The 13,097-nt window shown below is 44.6% G+C and overlaps 1 protein-coding gene across 3 annotated transcripts in view; it reads right to left on the bottom strand.

The window, feature by feature from the left end:
- TBCE (tubulin folding cofactor E) overlaps positions 1–5,822 on the bottom strand; it is an 81,216-nt gene extending 75,394 nt beyond the window's left edge. The window contains exon 1 of one of the 3 annotated variants that reach the window (XM_046027871.1): positions 5,749–5,822. The gene's annotated coding sequence lies outside the window, so the exon portion shown is untranslated. Of the gene's footprint in view, positions 1–5,687 lie in introns of all 3 variants that reach the window. The other 2 variants (XM_046027872.1, XM_046027873.1) reach the window with 2 other exon arrangements.
- Positions 5,823–13,097: the final 7,275 nt, after the last annotated feature.

The raw sequence follows: 13,097 nt of genomic DNA, 5'->3' as shown, positions 1-13,097 counted from the left end.
AAATTTGAGGACTGAGAGGAGTTTGGTGCTAAGTCTCCAACATAAAGCACATGCTTTCCTTTTCTTTATCTTAACTGCACAATATCCATTCAAAATGTTAACAATTTAATTCTTCTATTCTCCTAAAAATGACTATTATTGTTTAAGAGTGGAAGAATCTTGGGCACTTGGGTGGATCAGTTGGTAAAGCAACTGCCTTCGGCTCAGGTCATGATCCTAGAGTCCTGGAATCGAGTCCCACATCGGGCTCCCTGCTTGTCAGGGAGTCTGCTTCTCCCGCTGACCTCTCTTCTCTCATTCCCTCTCTCCCTCCCTCTCAAATAAATAAAATCTTAAAAAAAAAAAAAAAAGAGTGGAAGAATCTTAACCTGGGAAAGCACCTAACAGAGACCTAGAGTTCTATCTATACTATCGAAACGGTTCTCACTTATTTTCCGCCTTTTCAGCCAGCAACTTCCCCTGTGGGAAGTGTACTCTCTCTGCCTGGTGGGCTATCACTCACCCACTCCAGGAGTGGACATATGGCCCATTACGGCCAATATGATGACTCTTCACCTCTTTTTCCTGGCATATAGCAACTGGTCCATATGCAAAGATCCTAACCCAAGGAGAGTCAGTCTTTTAGAAAATGACATGGGCACCTGAAGACAGGATCCAACTCTTTCCCTAGACCTTAAAACAAAAGGACCACTTCAACCTGGAATAGCTGAGAGGTACCTCTGCCACTATTTAGAAAAATTTGTCTGAAAATAAGGCCAGAAAGGGAAGTGGAGTTGATCCAACTATGCCTAAAGCCTTTCATTAGCCCAGTTAAATGAAACAGTAGTCTTTCTTTTGCTTACATTAGTTTGAGCACAGTTTCTTTCTCCCACGACTGAAAGAATACTGCAAAACACCTAAGAATTAAGATATTTGTTCTATTTAACGTAATTTGGACATTATATGCAGCCAGGCTGCTGGAGAGAAATTCGACCTTGTCCACTACAGAATAGCAATGGGACGGGATAATCTAATCTCTCTGTGTCTCTGTTTCCTCATCTGTAAAATGTAGATGGTGGGGCACCTGGGTGGCTCAGTGGGTTAAGGCCTCTGCCTTTGGCTTGGGTCATGATCCCGGGGTCCTGGGATCAAGCCCCACATAGGGCTCTCTGTTCTGCAGGGAGCCTGCTTCCCGCTCTCTCTCCACCTGCCTCTCTGCCTACTTGTGTTCTCTCTCTCTCTGTCAAATAAATAAATAAAATCATTAAAAATAAATAATAAAATGTAGATGGTATTGGGACCTACTTCATAGGTGTTGTGAGAATTAAATGAGTTTTTTTGTGTAGAAGTGCTCAACATATACAGTCAATGTAGTCATTAAGATCTCTTAATGATTAAGATCATTAACATCATAAATTAGATTTTATATTTAGGTAAGGGGAAATATTCCATAAATCAAAGAACTATATTACAAATTAAAAATAACAGTAGCTGACATGGGAAAGTTTAATTTCAACAAGCTGGGGCACCTGAGTGGTTCAGTTGGTTAAGCATCTGCCTTCGGCACAGGTCATGAGCCCAGGGTCCTGGGATTGAGTCCTGCATCAGCCTCCGCTTCTCCCCCTCCCCCTTGCTCATGCTCTCTCTCTCTCTGAAATAAATAAAATCTTTTTTAAAAATTACCACCCAGGGGCGCCTGGGTGGCTCAGTCAGTTAAGCAGCTGCCTTCGGCTCAGGTTATTATCCCAGGGTCCTGGGATCAAGTCCCACATCGGGCTCCCTGCTCAGCAGAAAGCCTGCTTCTCCCTCTCCCTCTGCCTGCCTCTCTGCCTACTTGTGCTCTCTCTCTGTCAAATAAAGAAATAAAATCTTTGGGGTGCCTGGTGGCTCAGTGGGTTAAGTCTCTGCCTTCAGCTCAGGTCATGATCCCAGAGTCCTGGGATCAAGCCCCACATTAGGCTCTCTGCTCAACGGGGAGCCTGTCCCCTTCTCTCTCTGCCTGCCTCTCTGCCTACTTGTGATCTCTGTCTGACTTGTGATCTCTGGGAAATAAATAAATAAATAATCTTTTTTAAAAAAAAAAGAAAGAAAATCTTTAAAAAAAATTACCACCCAAAAATGTTAAAATTTCCAAGTATTTAGCCCAATTTTTTTTTTTTTTAAGATTTTATTTATTTATTTGACAGAGAGAGATACAAGTAGGCAGAGAGGCAGAGAGAGTGAGAGGGAAGCAGGCTCCCTGCCGAGCAGAGAGCCCGATGCGGGACTTGATCCCAGGACCCTGAGATCATGACCTGAGCCGAAGGCAGCGGCTTAAACCACTGAGCCACCCAGGCGCCCCCAATTTTTTTTTTAACATAAGCTCCACCCCCAATGCAGGGCTCAAACTCACAACTCTAAGACCGAGTCATATGCTCTACCAACTGAGCCAGCGATGCGCTTGCATTTAGCATAATTTTAAACAAACCCATCTGCTGTTCTTTAAAAAAAAAAAAAAAGTGTTTTAGTTGTAAAATACACATAGAGATCTTCACCATTTTTTAAATAATTTACTTATTTATTTTTGAAAGATTTTATTTATTTGACAGAGAGAGAGAACACAAATAGGCAGAGAGGCAGGCAGAGTGAGAGGGAGAAACAGGCTCCCCGCAGAGCAGAGCCCAATGTGGGGCTCGATCCCAGGACCCTGAGATCATGACCTAAGCCGAAGGCAGAGGCTTAACCCACTGAGCCACCCAGGAGCCCCGAGATCTTCACCATTTTTAAGAATACAGTTCAGTGGCATTAGGCATACTCACATTGTTGGGCAACCAATTATCAAAACTTTCTCATCCAGCCAAACTGAAACTCTATACCCATTAAACAACTCCCATATCCCTTTCTCCTCAGCCCCTACCTTGTGTTTTTATGAACTTGACTACTCGAGGTATCTCATATAAGTGGAATGACAGTATTTGTCTCTGTGACTGGCTTACTTCACTTACCATAATGTCTTGCTGTCCTTTTATGCTAAATGTCAAAGCCTGTCTCCCAAGTTTTACTACAACCTGACAGGAGATTCTTAGCCTTCACATACTGAATTGTCTTACATAATTTTAAGTAGGTCCCCCAAAAAGCTTTAAGCATTTCCTATGAGGCCAAAGGCATTCCTCTCTAAAACACCAATGAGTAAAATCTACACCAAACCCACAATTTTTATGACAAAACTGTATGAATGAGAATAATATTAATCAATAACTTTGTGCCCTTTTAAATACCAGCAAATCTCCCCAAACCACTCTTCCACAAATTCATCCCAGCACTCCTAATAACTGGCAAACTATAATGTTTCTCCTTTCCGTTAGACCCTAATTACTCTCTGGGTCATATATTTTTTTTTTATTTAAATTCAAGTTAGTGGGGCGCCTGGGTGGCTCAGTGGGTTAAAGCCTCTGCCTTTGGCTCAGGTCATGATCCCAGGGTCCTGGGATCGAGCCCCACATTGGGGCTCTCTGCTCAGCAGGGAGCCTGCTTCCCTTCCTCTCTCTCTGTCTGCCTCTCTGCTATTTGTGATCTCTGTCAAATAAATAAATAAAATCTTTTAAAATAAATAAATAAATTCAAGTTAGTTAACACATAGTGTATTTTTAGTTTTACTCTCTGGGTCATATTCATTTCACTCACTGTCTGCCATATTGTTTTCCAGTGGGCCCTTGTATTTCCCAGCAAAATGCTAAAGTCGGGAAAGTATATATACTTTAAAAAAAATAAACTCTCACGTGCTAAGTATACAACAAATATTCTATTAAGTGTATGATAAACTGACTTTAATAAATCAATCAGAAGAGGCACCTGGATGGCTCACTGGGTTAAGCATCTACCTTGGGCTCAGGTCATGATTTCTGAGTCCTGGAAAGAGAGACCCCCTGCTCAGTGGGTGCTTTTCCATCTCCCTCTGATCTCCCCCTTATAAGCCTCCTACCCCTGCTCATGTTCTCTCTCAAGTAAATAAAATCTTAAAAAAAAAAAGTCAAAAAGAAAAAATCAAAACCACCAGAAAATAGTAACAACTCTAGTTTTATTGTTGAACATTTACATCTTACAAAAATAAGTATTGAGATGATCCAAGAAGTCTGTTTAAAATCAGAGAAAGGTAAAACAAAGGTAAAAACAATATTGTGCAGCGGGGTTAAGATTCATCTAAGATTGAATTAGACTCAATTAAGTATGCATAGCTAAATTAAAAATTAAAAGGTTAGCCCTGTAAGTACCGAAATAGGGTACACAGGGTAATATCATCTTCCAAGGAAACAGAGAAGAAAAAATGAAAAGAGAAAACACACAAGATCAAACCTCAATCCAAAAAAAGGCAAGAAAAGAAAGCACAGAAAGTACCAAGTGTAAGATGGCAGAAAAAGTTCAAGTCCATTCCTTCCACAGTTACATTATAGAAAATTCACGGAAAGCCAAACACTGCTTTAGACACTAGGAATACAGCGGTAAACAAACGTACAAAGATGTCCTCGCGCGGTTTCCATCCCAGCAGGGAAGCACCGCAATTCCGACAACGCACAGGGCGCGTTCAACAGACCGCGAGCGCAACGGGGAGCGCGTCGGGGAGACCTCGCTGAGGGCGGTATTCCCATAAATGAGGGAGTTAAGGGACTGAACCGTGTCCACAGATGCGGGGGGAGAGCCGTCCAGGCAAAGCAGCCTCAACTGCAAACACCCCAAGGCCGGAGAGCGGGGCAAAGAGCAGCGGTAGCTCTGGGTGAAAGGGGGAGTGCTGGCCGGACTTCTGAAAGGAGGGCAATAATCCGATTTTTTAGGAGGGTCGCTCTAGATGCTGGGATGAAAAGAGGCTGGAAGAACAGCGCACGAGTTAGGGGGCCCGGCAGTAGCCCGGGTGACAGGGCTGTAAACCGTAGCAGAGGAGGTGGGAGAGGCCGGGGTCTGACAGTCTCGGGATTCGCCGCCGATTCGCCGCCGGATTACACAAGCGGCGCGAGGGGTCACGGGCGACTCCGGAGGTCGGGACCTGAATGACACCTCAGTTACGACAATGAGTACAAACACCCGACGGTCAAAAGGCAGAGTCTGTCCACCTGGGTTTTTTAAGTCCCCAGCGACGTGATGTGTGTGACAGCGGAGGGAAAGGTAAGAAGTGAAGGGATGGGGACGCTGGGACGAATCTCAGACGGCAGCGCCCGCTGTGCCGCTGTCACACGCGAAGTCGCCCTCCCGGTCCTTCGTCCCCGCTGTCTTCGTCCTGCAGCTGGGCTCCCGTGAGCCCCGTCCTCCCACCAGACGCGGCCCCCGCAGACAGGGACGTCACGCCCTCCCGCGGGCACCCACCACCTAGGCCAACCCCAGCTGCCGGCAACAGAACTCTTTTCCAAAACGCTCCAAATTCCGCGCCTCCTTCACGTTACTTCCCCGTCACAGACGTTAAATGACTGGGAGTTCGGGGCCATTTCTCTCACCGGAGCCATTCCCCCTCCTCCCTAGTCACGCGCCAACAAGGCTTCTCCGCACAGTGCGGGGCTGCGCGGCCCACCCCGCCCCCTCGCCCGCGGCCGGCGCGGAGCCCCCGCCCGCCGACTCCCTTCCGCCCCTGCGTCCGCGTCTGGGTCTGGCCTGGGTGGCAGAGAGCAGGCACCGCCCGACTCTGACAACCCGAGAAGTTTCTAGGCGAGGACAGAAGACCGAAGCACCGCTGGGTGACGCACCGGCCACAGGACAGCCACCCGCGTCTGGCTCCCACAGCCGTTCAGCCCCTCCAAAGCTCACCTGCCCCGCAGCCAGCGGGGTGGTCTGAACCGCGACCCTCGCACGCGACAGTCGGCAGCGAAACTTCCGGCTCTGGCCGGAAGTGCTTCTTTAGGGAGACAGGAAGTCCCGCCTCCGCAAGATGCGCGGCGGGCGCTGGTGCTCTGGCATGAATGCAAAAGGCAAGGGTCTGGGGAGCCAGATGGACGGTGGGTCCATCCACCCAAACCCGCACAGGTTGTCCGCCCCGTGTTGCACGCGTGCTTCCCGAAAACCCTGGACGTCAGAACAGGCCAGTGACCATGTACGTTCTAGTTTGCTGGTTACTCAGTACCGTGTTCACGCAGTCTAGCACGTAGGACGCGTGTAGTCCCAGAGGAAAAGATGGTGTTGCTGCCTCAGAAACGACAAATTATTATTATTATTAACATGAGGCAGAATGAAAGTAAATACAATAACAGCAAATTAGCAGTGGGGTCTGGTACGTGATCAAAACACACGACCCCTGCGATGTTATCACTAGTTGAAAATGAGGCCTTTCACCCACCCACGGGAAACAGCAAAAACTCAGGGAGGTAGCATTCATGCTATGAAAGTTGAGAATTTCAGTACATGAGATAGATACTAATTGTCAATCTATAAAAACTGCATTTTTTGGTTAATATAGGCACAGAGGATGAAAAACCTTGCTCCCTAGAACAAACTTGCAGAAGCTTTGTTGTTTTATATCCTATCAGTGAGAATGGAACATCCCTCCCTGCCTGGCTGAGCTGAGCCATATGGATCATTTTGACATTTTTCCAATCCAGGTATAGAGCTTCACATGAGGGGTTTTCAGACAGAACGTTCCATATTTATTTTAGCTTTGTAGTTGTCAAGGATTCTATACCTTAGAGTCCGCTTCATAGCTCAGACAAGAGCCTGCTTAATTCTTACTTATATTCCAACCAATCCTATGCGATCCCTCTCTCTTCCAATCCCTTTGCTTTAGTCTGACTCCCCCAGTTGCCCTGGTGCCTGTGGTCTCACTTGTTTCAGCAAGTCAATAAACCCAACTTTGTTAGACTACAGGCTTGTCTTTGATGGGCTTTACCACTGTTTATTTTGACCAAGCTTCTTGCACTCATGAAGGTTGTAGGACACTTTTTTAAAAGTAATTATTAATATCTTTATTTGCTAATTGATTTATTGGCAAATTCCTTCAAAGTCACACGGGCTAAAGCAGACAGAAGAAACATGAATTCGCACTATCTCAGTAGTTCCTAAACTCTGCCCTGAGGTGCATTAGGACAAATAATGAACTCCAAAGTCTAACACCATGTATTTTAAATATATATCATGCATGGATGAAATGCAACTTTTGGAGACAAAAGTTGCACTTTTTAAATTTATTTTCAGTGTACCAGAATTCATTGTTTATGCACCACACCCAGGGCTCCATGCAATACGTGCCCTCCTTAATACCCACCACCAGGCTCATCCAACTCCCCACTCACACCCCGCTCCTTCAAAACCCTATTTGTGGGGCGCCTGGGTGGCTCAGTGGATTAAGCCGCTGCCTTCGGCTCAGGTCATGATCTCGGGATCCTGGGATCGAGCCCCGCATCGGGCTCTCTGCTCCGCGGGGGGCCTGCTTCCTCCTCTCTCTCTGCCTGCCTCTCTGCCTACTTGTGATCTTCTCTCTGTCAAATAAATAAATAAAATCTTTAAAAAAAAAAAAAAAAAAACCCTATTTGTTTCTCAGAGTCCACAGTCTCTCATGGTTCATCTCCCCCCTGGATTTCCCCCAATTCACTTCTCCTCTCCAACTCCCCATGTCCTCCGTGTTATTTGTTATGCTCCACAAATAAGTGAAACCATATGATAATTGACTCTCTCTGCTCGACTTATTTTACTCAGCATAATCTCCTCCAGTCCCATCCATGTTGATACAAAAGTTGGGTATTCATCCTTTCTGATGGAGGCATAATACTCCATAGTGTATATGGACCACATCTTCCTTATCCACTCATCCGTTGAAGGGCATCTTGGTTCCTTCCACAGTTTGGCGACCGTGGCCATTGCTGCTATGAACATTGGGGTACAGACGGCCCTTCTTTTCACTACATCTGTATCTTTGGGGGTAAATACCCAGTAGTGCAATTGCAGGGTCATAGAGAAGCTCTATTTTTAATTTCTTAAGGAATCTCCACACTGTTTTCCAAAGTGGCTGCACCAACTTGCATTCCCACAAACAGTGTAAGAGGGTTCCCCTTTCTCCACATCCTCTCCAACACACGCTGTTTCCTGTCTTGTTAATTTTGGCCATTCTAACTGGTGTAAGGTGGTATCTCAATGTGGTTTTGATTTGAATCGGTTGGAGGACACTTTTAACCCTAACTTAGACAAAAACTGAAGCAGGTAAGTTATTTACTGACCTTCATATATGTCCTAAAAAGAGCTGTGGACTTTTTTTTTCAAAAGATTTTATTTATTTATTTGAGAGAGAATGAGTGAGAGAGAGCATGAGAGAGGAGAAGGTCAGAGGGAGAAGCAGACTCCCCAAGGAGCTGGGAGCCCGATGCGGGACTCAATCCTGGAAGTCCAGGATCATGACCAGAGCCTAAGGCAGTCGCTCAATCAACTGAGCCACCAGGCGCCCAGAGCTGTGGACTTTTTAACCTGAAGGTTTTTAATTGCCTTTTGGCAGAGAAAAACCCACCATTCTTGAAAATTGTTTGGCATCTACCAAATTCACACCACCCCACAACAGACACAGAAAGCATGAACCTGCTTTTTCTTTGTAAAATATTTTCTTTAATACACTAAATTTTTTAAAGATTTTATTTATTTATTTGACACAAAGAGAAAGACAGCCAGAGAGGGAACACAAGCCAGGGGAGTGGGAGAAGCAGGCTCCACATTGAGCAGGGAACCCGATGTGGGGCTCGATCTCACAACCTTGGGATCATGACCTGAGCTGAAGGCAGACACTTAACTACTGAGCCACCCAGACATCCCTTCTCTCCACTAAATTGTGACAATATTCGCCCAGTTTTATCTAGAAGGAAATCATCTCTCTGCCTTCAGTCCTTTTCTTGTCACACTGATCTTGTACACTGCTGCCTTGACTATGTTCCCTACTTGAAGTACTCACTCTGCTCAACCTTTCCCTCAAAGAGATGTGTACATCCTGTCTCTTGTTCCTCACCTCCTTCTCACTTTTCTCCCTTTCAGCTTGGCCTTCTGGCTTCATCAGTGACTTCAGATCACCAAGGTGATTCCTCAGTCACCATATCCCTTGATTTCTCTACAGTATAGGTTGATAGGTTTCTTTTTTTAAATTTTTTATTAACATAAAATGTATTATTAGCCCCAGGGGTACAGGTCTGTGAATCGCCAGGTTTACACACTTCACAGCACTCACCATAGCGCATACCTTCCCCAATGTCCATAACCCAACCACCCTCTCCCTACCCCCCTCCCCCTGGCAGCCCTCAGTTTGTTTTGTGAGATTAAGAGTCTCTTATGGTTTGTCTCCCTCCTGATCCCATCTTGTTTCATTTATTCTTTTCCCACCCCACCAACCCCCCACGTTGCCTCTCAACTTCCTCATATCAGGGAGATCATATGATAGTTGGTCTTTCTCTGATTGACTTATTTCGCTAAGCATAATACCCTCTAGTTCCATCCACGTTGTTGCAAATGGCAAGATTTCATTTCTTTTGATGGCTGCATAGTATTCCATTGTATATATATACCACATCTTTTTTATCCATTCATCTGTTGGTGGACATCTAGGTTCTTTCCATAGTTTGGCTATTGTAGACATTGCTGCTATAAACATTCAGGTGCATGTGCGCCTTCGGATCACTACGTTTGTATCTTTAGGGTAAATACCCAGTAGTGTAATTGCTGGGTCATAGGGTAGCTCTATTTTAAACTTTTTGAGGAACCTCCATGCTGTTTTCCAGAGTGGTTGCACCAGTTTGCATTCCCACCAACAGTGGAGGAGGGTTCCCCTTTCTCCACATCCTCGCCAGCATCTGTCATTTCCTGACTTGTTAATTTTAGCCATTCTGACTGGTGTGCGGTGGTATCTCATTGTGGTCTTGATTTGTATTTCCCTGATGCCGAGTGATGTGGAGCACTTTTTGATGTGTCTGTTGGCCATCTGGATGTCTTCTTTGCAGAAATGTCTGTTCATGTCCTCTGCCCATTTCTTGATTGGATTATTTGTTCTTTGGGTGTTGAGTTTGATAAGTTCTTTATAGATTTTGGGTACTAGCCCTTTATCTGATATGTTGCTTGCAAATATCTTTTCCCATACTGTCAGTTGTCTTTTGGTTTTGATGACTGTTTCCTTTGCTGTGCAAAAGCTTTTGATCTTGATGAAGTCCCAATAGTTCATTTTTGCCCTTGCTTCCCTTGCATTTGGCGATGTTCCTAGGAAGAAGTTGCTGCAGCTGAGGTCGAAGAGGTTGCTGCCTGTGTTCTCAAGGATTTTGATGGATTCCTTTCTCACATTGAGGTCCTTCATCCATTTTGAGTCTATTTTCATGTGCGGTGTAAGGAAATGGTCCAGTTTCATTTTTCTGCATATGGCTGTCCAATTTTCCCAACACCGTTTGTTGAAGAGACTGTCCTTTTTCCATTGGACATTCTTTCTTGCTTTGTCAAAGATTAGTTGACCATAGAGTTAAGGGTCTATTTCTGGGCTCTCTATTCTGTTCCATTGATCTATGTGTCTGTTTTTGTGCCAGTACCACACTGTCTTGATGATGACAGCTTTGTAATAGAGCTTGAAGTCTGGAATTGTGATGCCTCCAACTTTGTCTTTCTTTTTCAATATTCCTCTGGCTATTCGAGGTCTTTTCTGGTTCCATACAAATTTTAGGATTATTTGTTCCCTTTCTTTGAAAAAAATTGATGGGATTTTGATAGGGATTGCATTAAATGTGTATATTGCTTTAGGTAGCATGGACATATGTTCTTCATATGGACATATTTGTTCTTCCAATGATAGGATTAATTCTTACCTTTTGTTGTAAAAATCATACTTAAGGGGTGCCTGGGTGGCTCAGTCAGTTAAGCATCCAACTCTTGACTTCAGCTAGGGTCGTTGTCTCCTGTTCTAATGACAGGGATCGAGCCCCATGTCAGGCTTTGTGCTCAGCACAGAGTCGTCTTGTCCCTCTCCCTCTGCTCCTCCCCCCTGCTTGCTCTCTCTCTCTCTCTCAAATAAATAGGTAAATAAAATCTTTAAAAATAAATTAAATAAGTAAATAAATAAAATAAAGGTTGTATTTAAAACATTATAGAAAAAAGCTCAAACTTAAAATACTGAATATTTGCAATGGAATCTCTTTTGAGTTTCATCATCAGTGCATTGAGTAAATACCTACTGTCAGCTCTACACCACACACTTTTCAGGCATTGGAGGTCTAGCAGTGAAAAAGAGATGCAGTGTTCCAGTCCTGGGACATGTATATTCTAATGGCATGAGACAGATGATACATAAATAAAATAAATAATTTCAGATTGTGCTAAGTGCAATAAAGGAAACAGAGGGTGCTGTCATAAGATGTAACCAACTTAGAGTAGGAAGGTAAGGGGAAGAAGATAACTTTCAAGATGATATTTGAACTGATAGGTGGAAGATAAGAGGATCCAGCAATGTTTTAAAAATAAAAATAAAAACAACAACAAACTGGCTTAGCCAGTTGAATATCAGACTTTTGGTTTTGGCTCAGGTCATGATTTCATGGATTATGGGATTGAGCCCCACAGGATCAATCCCCCCACCCCCCAGGGATTGAATCAGCTTTTTCCCTGAGCTGGGGGATTCTGCTTGAAGATTCTATCCCCCACCCCTCCCCACACCTGAGTGCATGTGATCAGTTTCTCTCTCTCTCTCTCTCTCTCTCTCTCATAAGTAAATAAATAAATAGTAAAAGAAAAACTGGAAGAAGAGCATTACAGGCCTAAGAAAGAGCATATATGAAGATCCCCCAGTGGGAAATAGCGACTTACAGTTATTAAAGATCATTCTAGGGGCACCTGGGTGGCTCAGTGGGTTAAGCGGCGGCCTTCAGCTCAAATCATGGTCTCGGGGGCCTGGGATTGAGCCCAGCATCAGGCTCCTTGCTCAGTGGGGAGCCTGGTTCTCCTTCTCCCTCTGCCTGCTGTTCTCCCTGTTTCCACTCTTTCTCTGTCAAATAAGATCCTTAAAAATTTTTTTAAAGGGGCACCTGGGTGGCTCAGTCATTTAAGAATCTGCCTTCAGCTCAGGTCATGATCCCAGGTCCTTGAATGGAGCCCCGAATCCAGCTCCCTGCTCAGCAGGAAGCCTGCTTCTTCCTCTCCCACTCCCCCTGTTTGCGTTCCCTCTCTCGCTGTATCTCTCTGTGTCAAATAAATAAAATCTTTAAAAAAATTTTTTTGGTGAAGATCTTTCTACTGCTACAAGTTAACGGGATGGGAAGCAGGGGAGAGTGTTAGCTAAGAGGCAAGACGATGAGTAGAGAGGTCAGTTATAAGCTATTACAGTCATTTCATCTAGAGCACACACACAAAAGTGGTGACTTAGGGGTGTCTGGCTGGCTCAGTGGGTAGAGTATGTGACTCTCATGTTCAAGGTCATGTATTCAAGGTCCAAGATGGGCATGGAGCCTACTTAAAAAATTTTTTTGAAAAGAAAATGGTGGCTTAAACCAGACAGGTAGGAGCAAAACTTGAAGAATGGGGTTTTATTTTTGTTACATTTTTAAGATTTTATTCACTCATTTGAGAGAGAGACAGAGTACAAGCAGGAGGAGAGGCAGGAAGAGGGAGAGGGAGAAGCAGACTCCCCGCTGAGTTAGGAGCCTGACACAGGGCTTGATCCCAGGACCTGGAGATGACGACCAGTGCTGAAGGCAGACACAACCATCTGAGCCACTCAGGGGTCCTGTAGACTGGGGTTTTAGCTGCTGAGAAATCAAGGAAGATGAAAAGAGAGTAGTACTAACTATATTTTGCAAGATAAATGTCAGTGTCCTTGACAAGAGCTGTTTTGGTAGTTCTGAACTCAGAAGGCAGACTGGCATGAGTTGAAGTAGAAAGAAAGTTGAGGGAACAAAGCTAAATGACTCTTCGCAGAATAGATCTAACTGCCATATTGATGAACATTTTTCAGTCAGTGTCCTATTGGATGTCTCTGCTGCATTACACTGTAATGGTTCACTCCTGGACACCAGATATCCCAATGCCAATGGTTCTCTCTTTCTCTTCTTCTCCTCCTCCACCTCCATCATCATCATCATCTCCTCCTCCTCCTCCCCCTCCTCATCCCCCTCCTTCTTCTCTTTCTTCTTCTCCTTCTTCTTCTTCTCCTTCTTCTTCTACTTCTT

This window comes from Meles meles, chromosome 13 (assembly GCF_922984935.1).
Source record: "Meles meles chromosome 13, mMelMel3.1 paternal haplotype, whole genome shotgun sequence".
Lineage (NCBI taxonomy): Eukaryota > Metazoa > Chordata > Mammalia > Carnivora > Mustelidae > Meles > Meles meles.
Note: the sequence above shows the minus strand (reverse complement) of the source record. Positions and strands in the feature narration are given on the sequence as shown.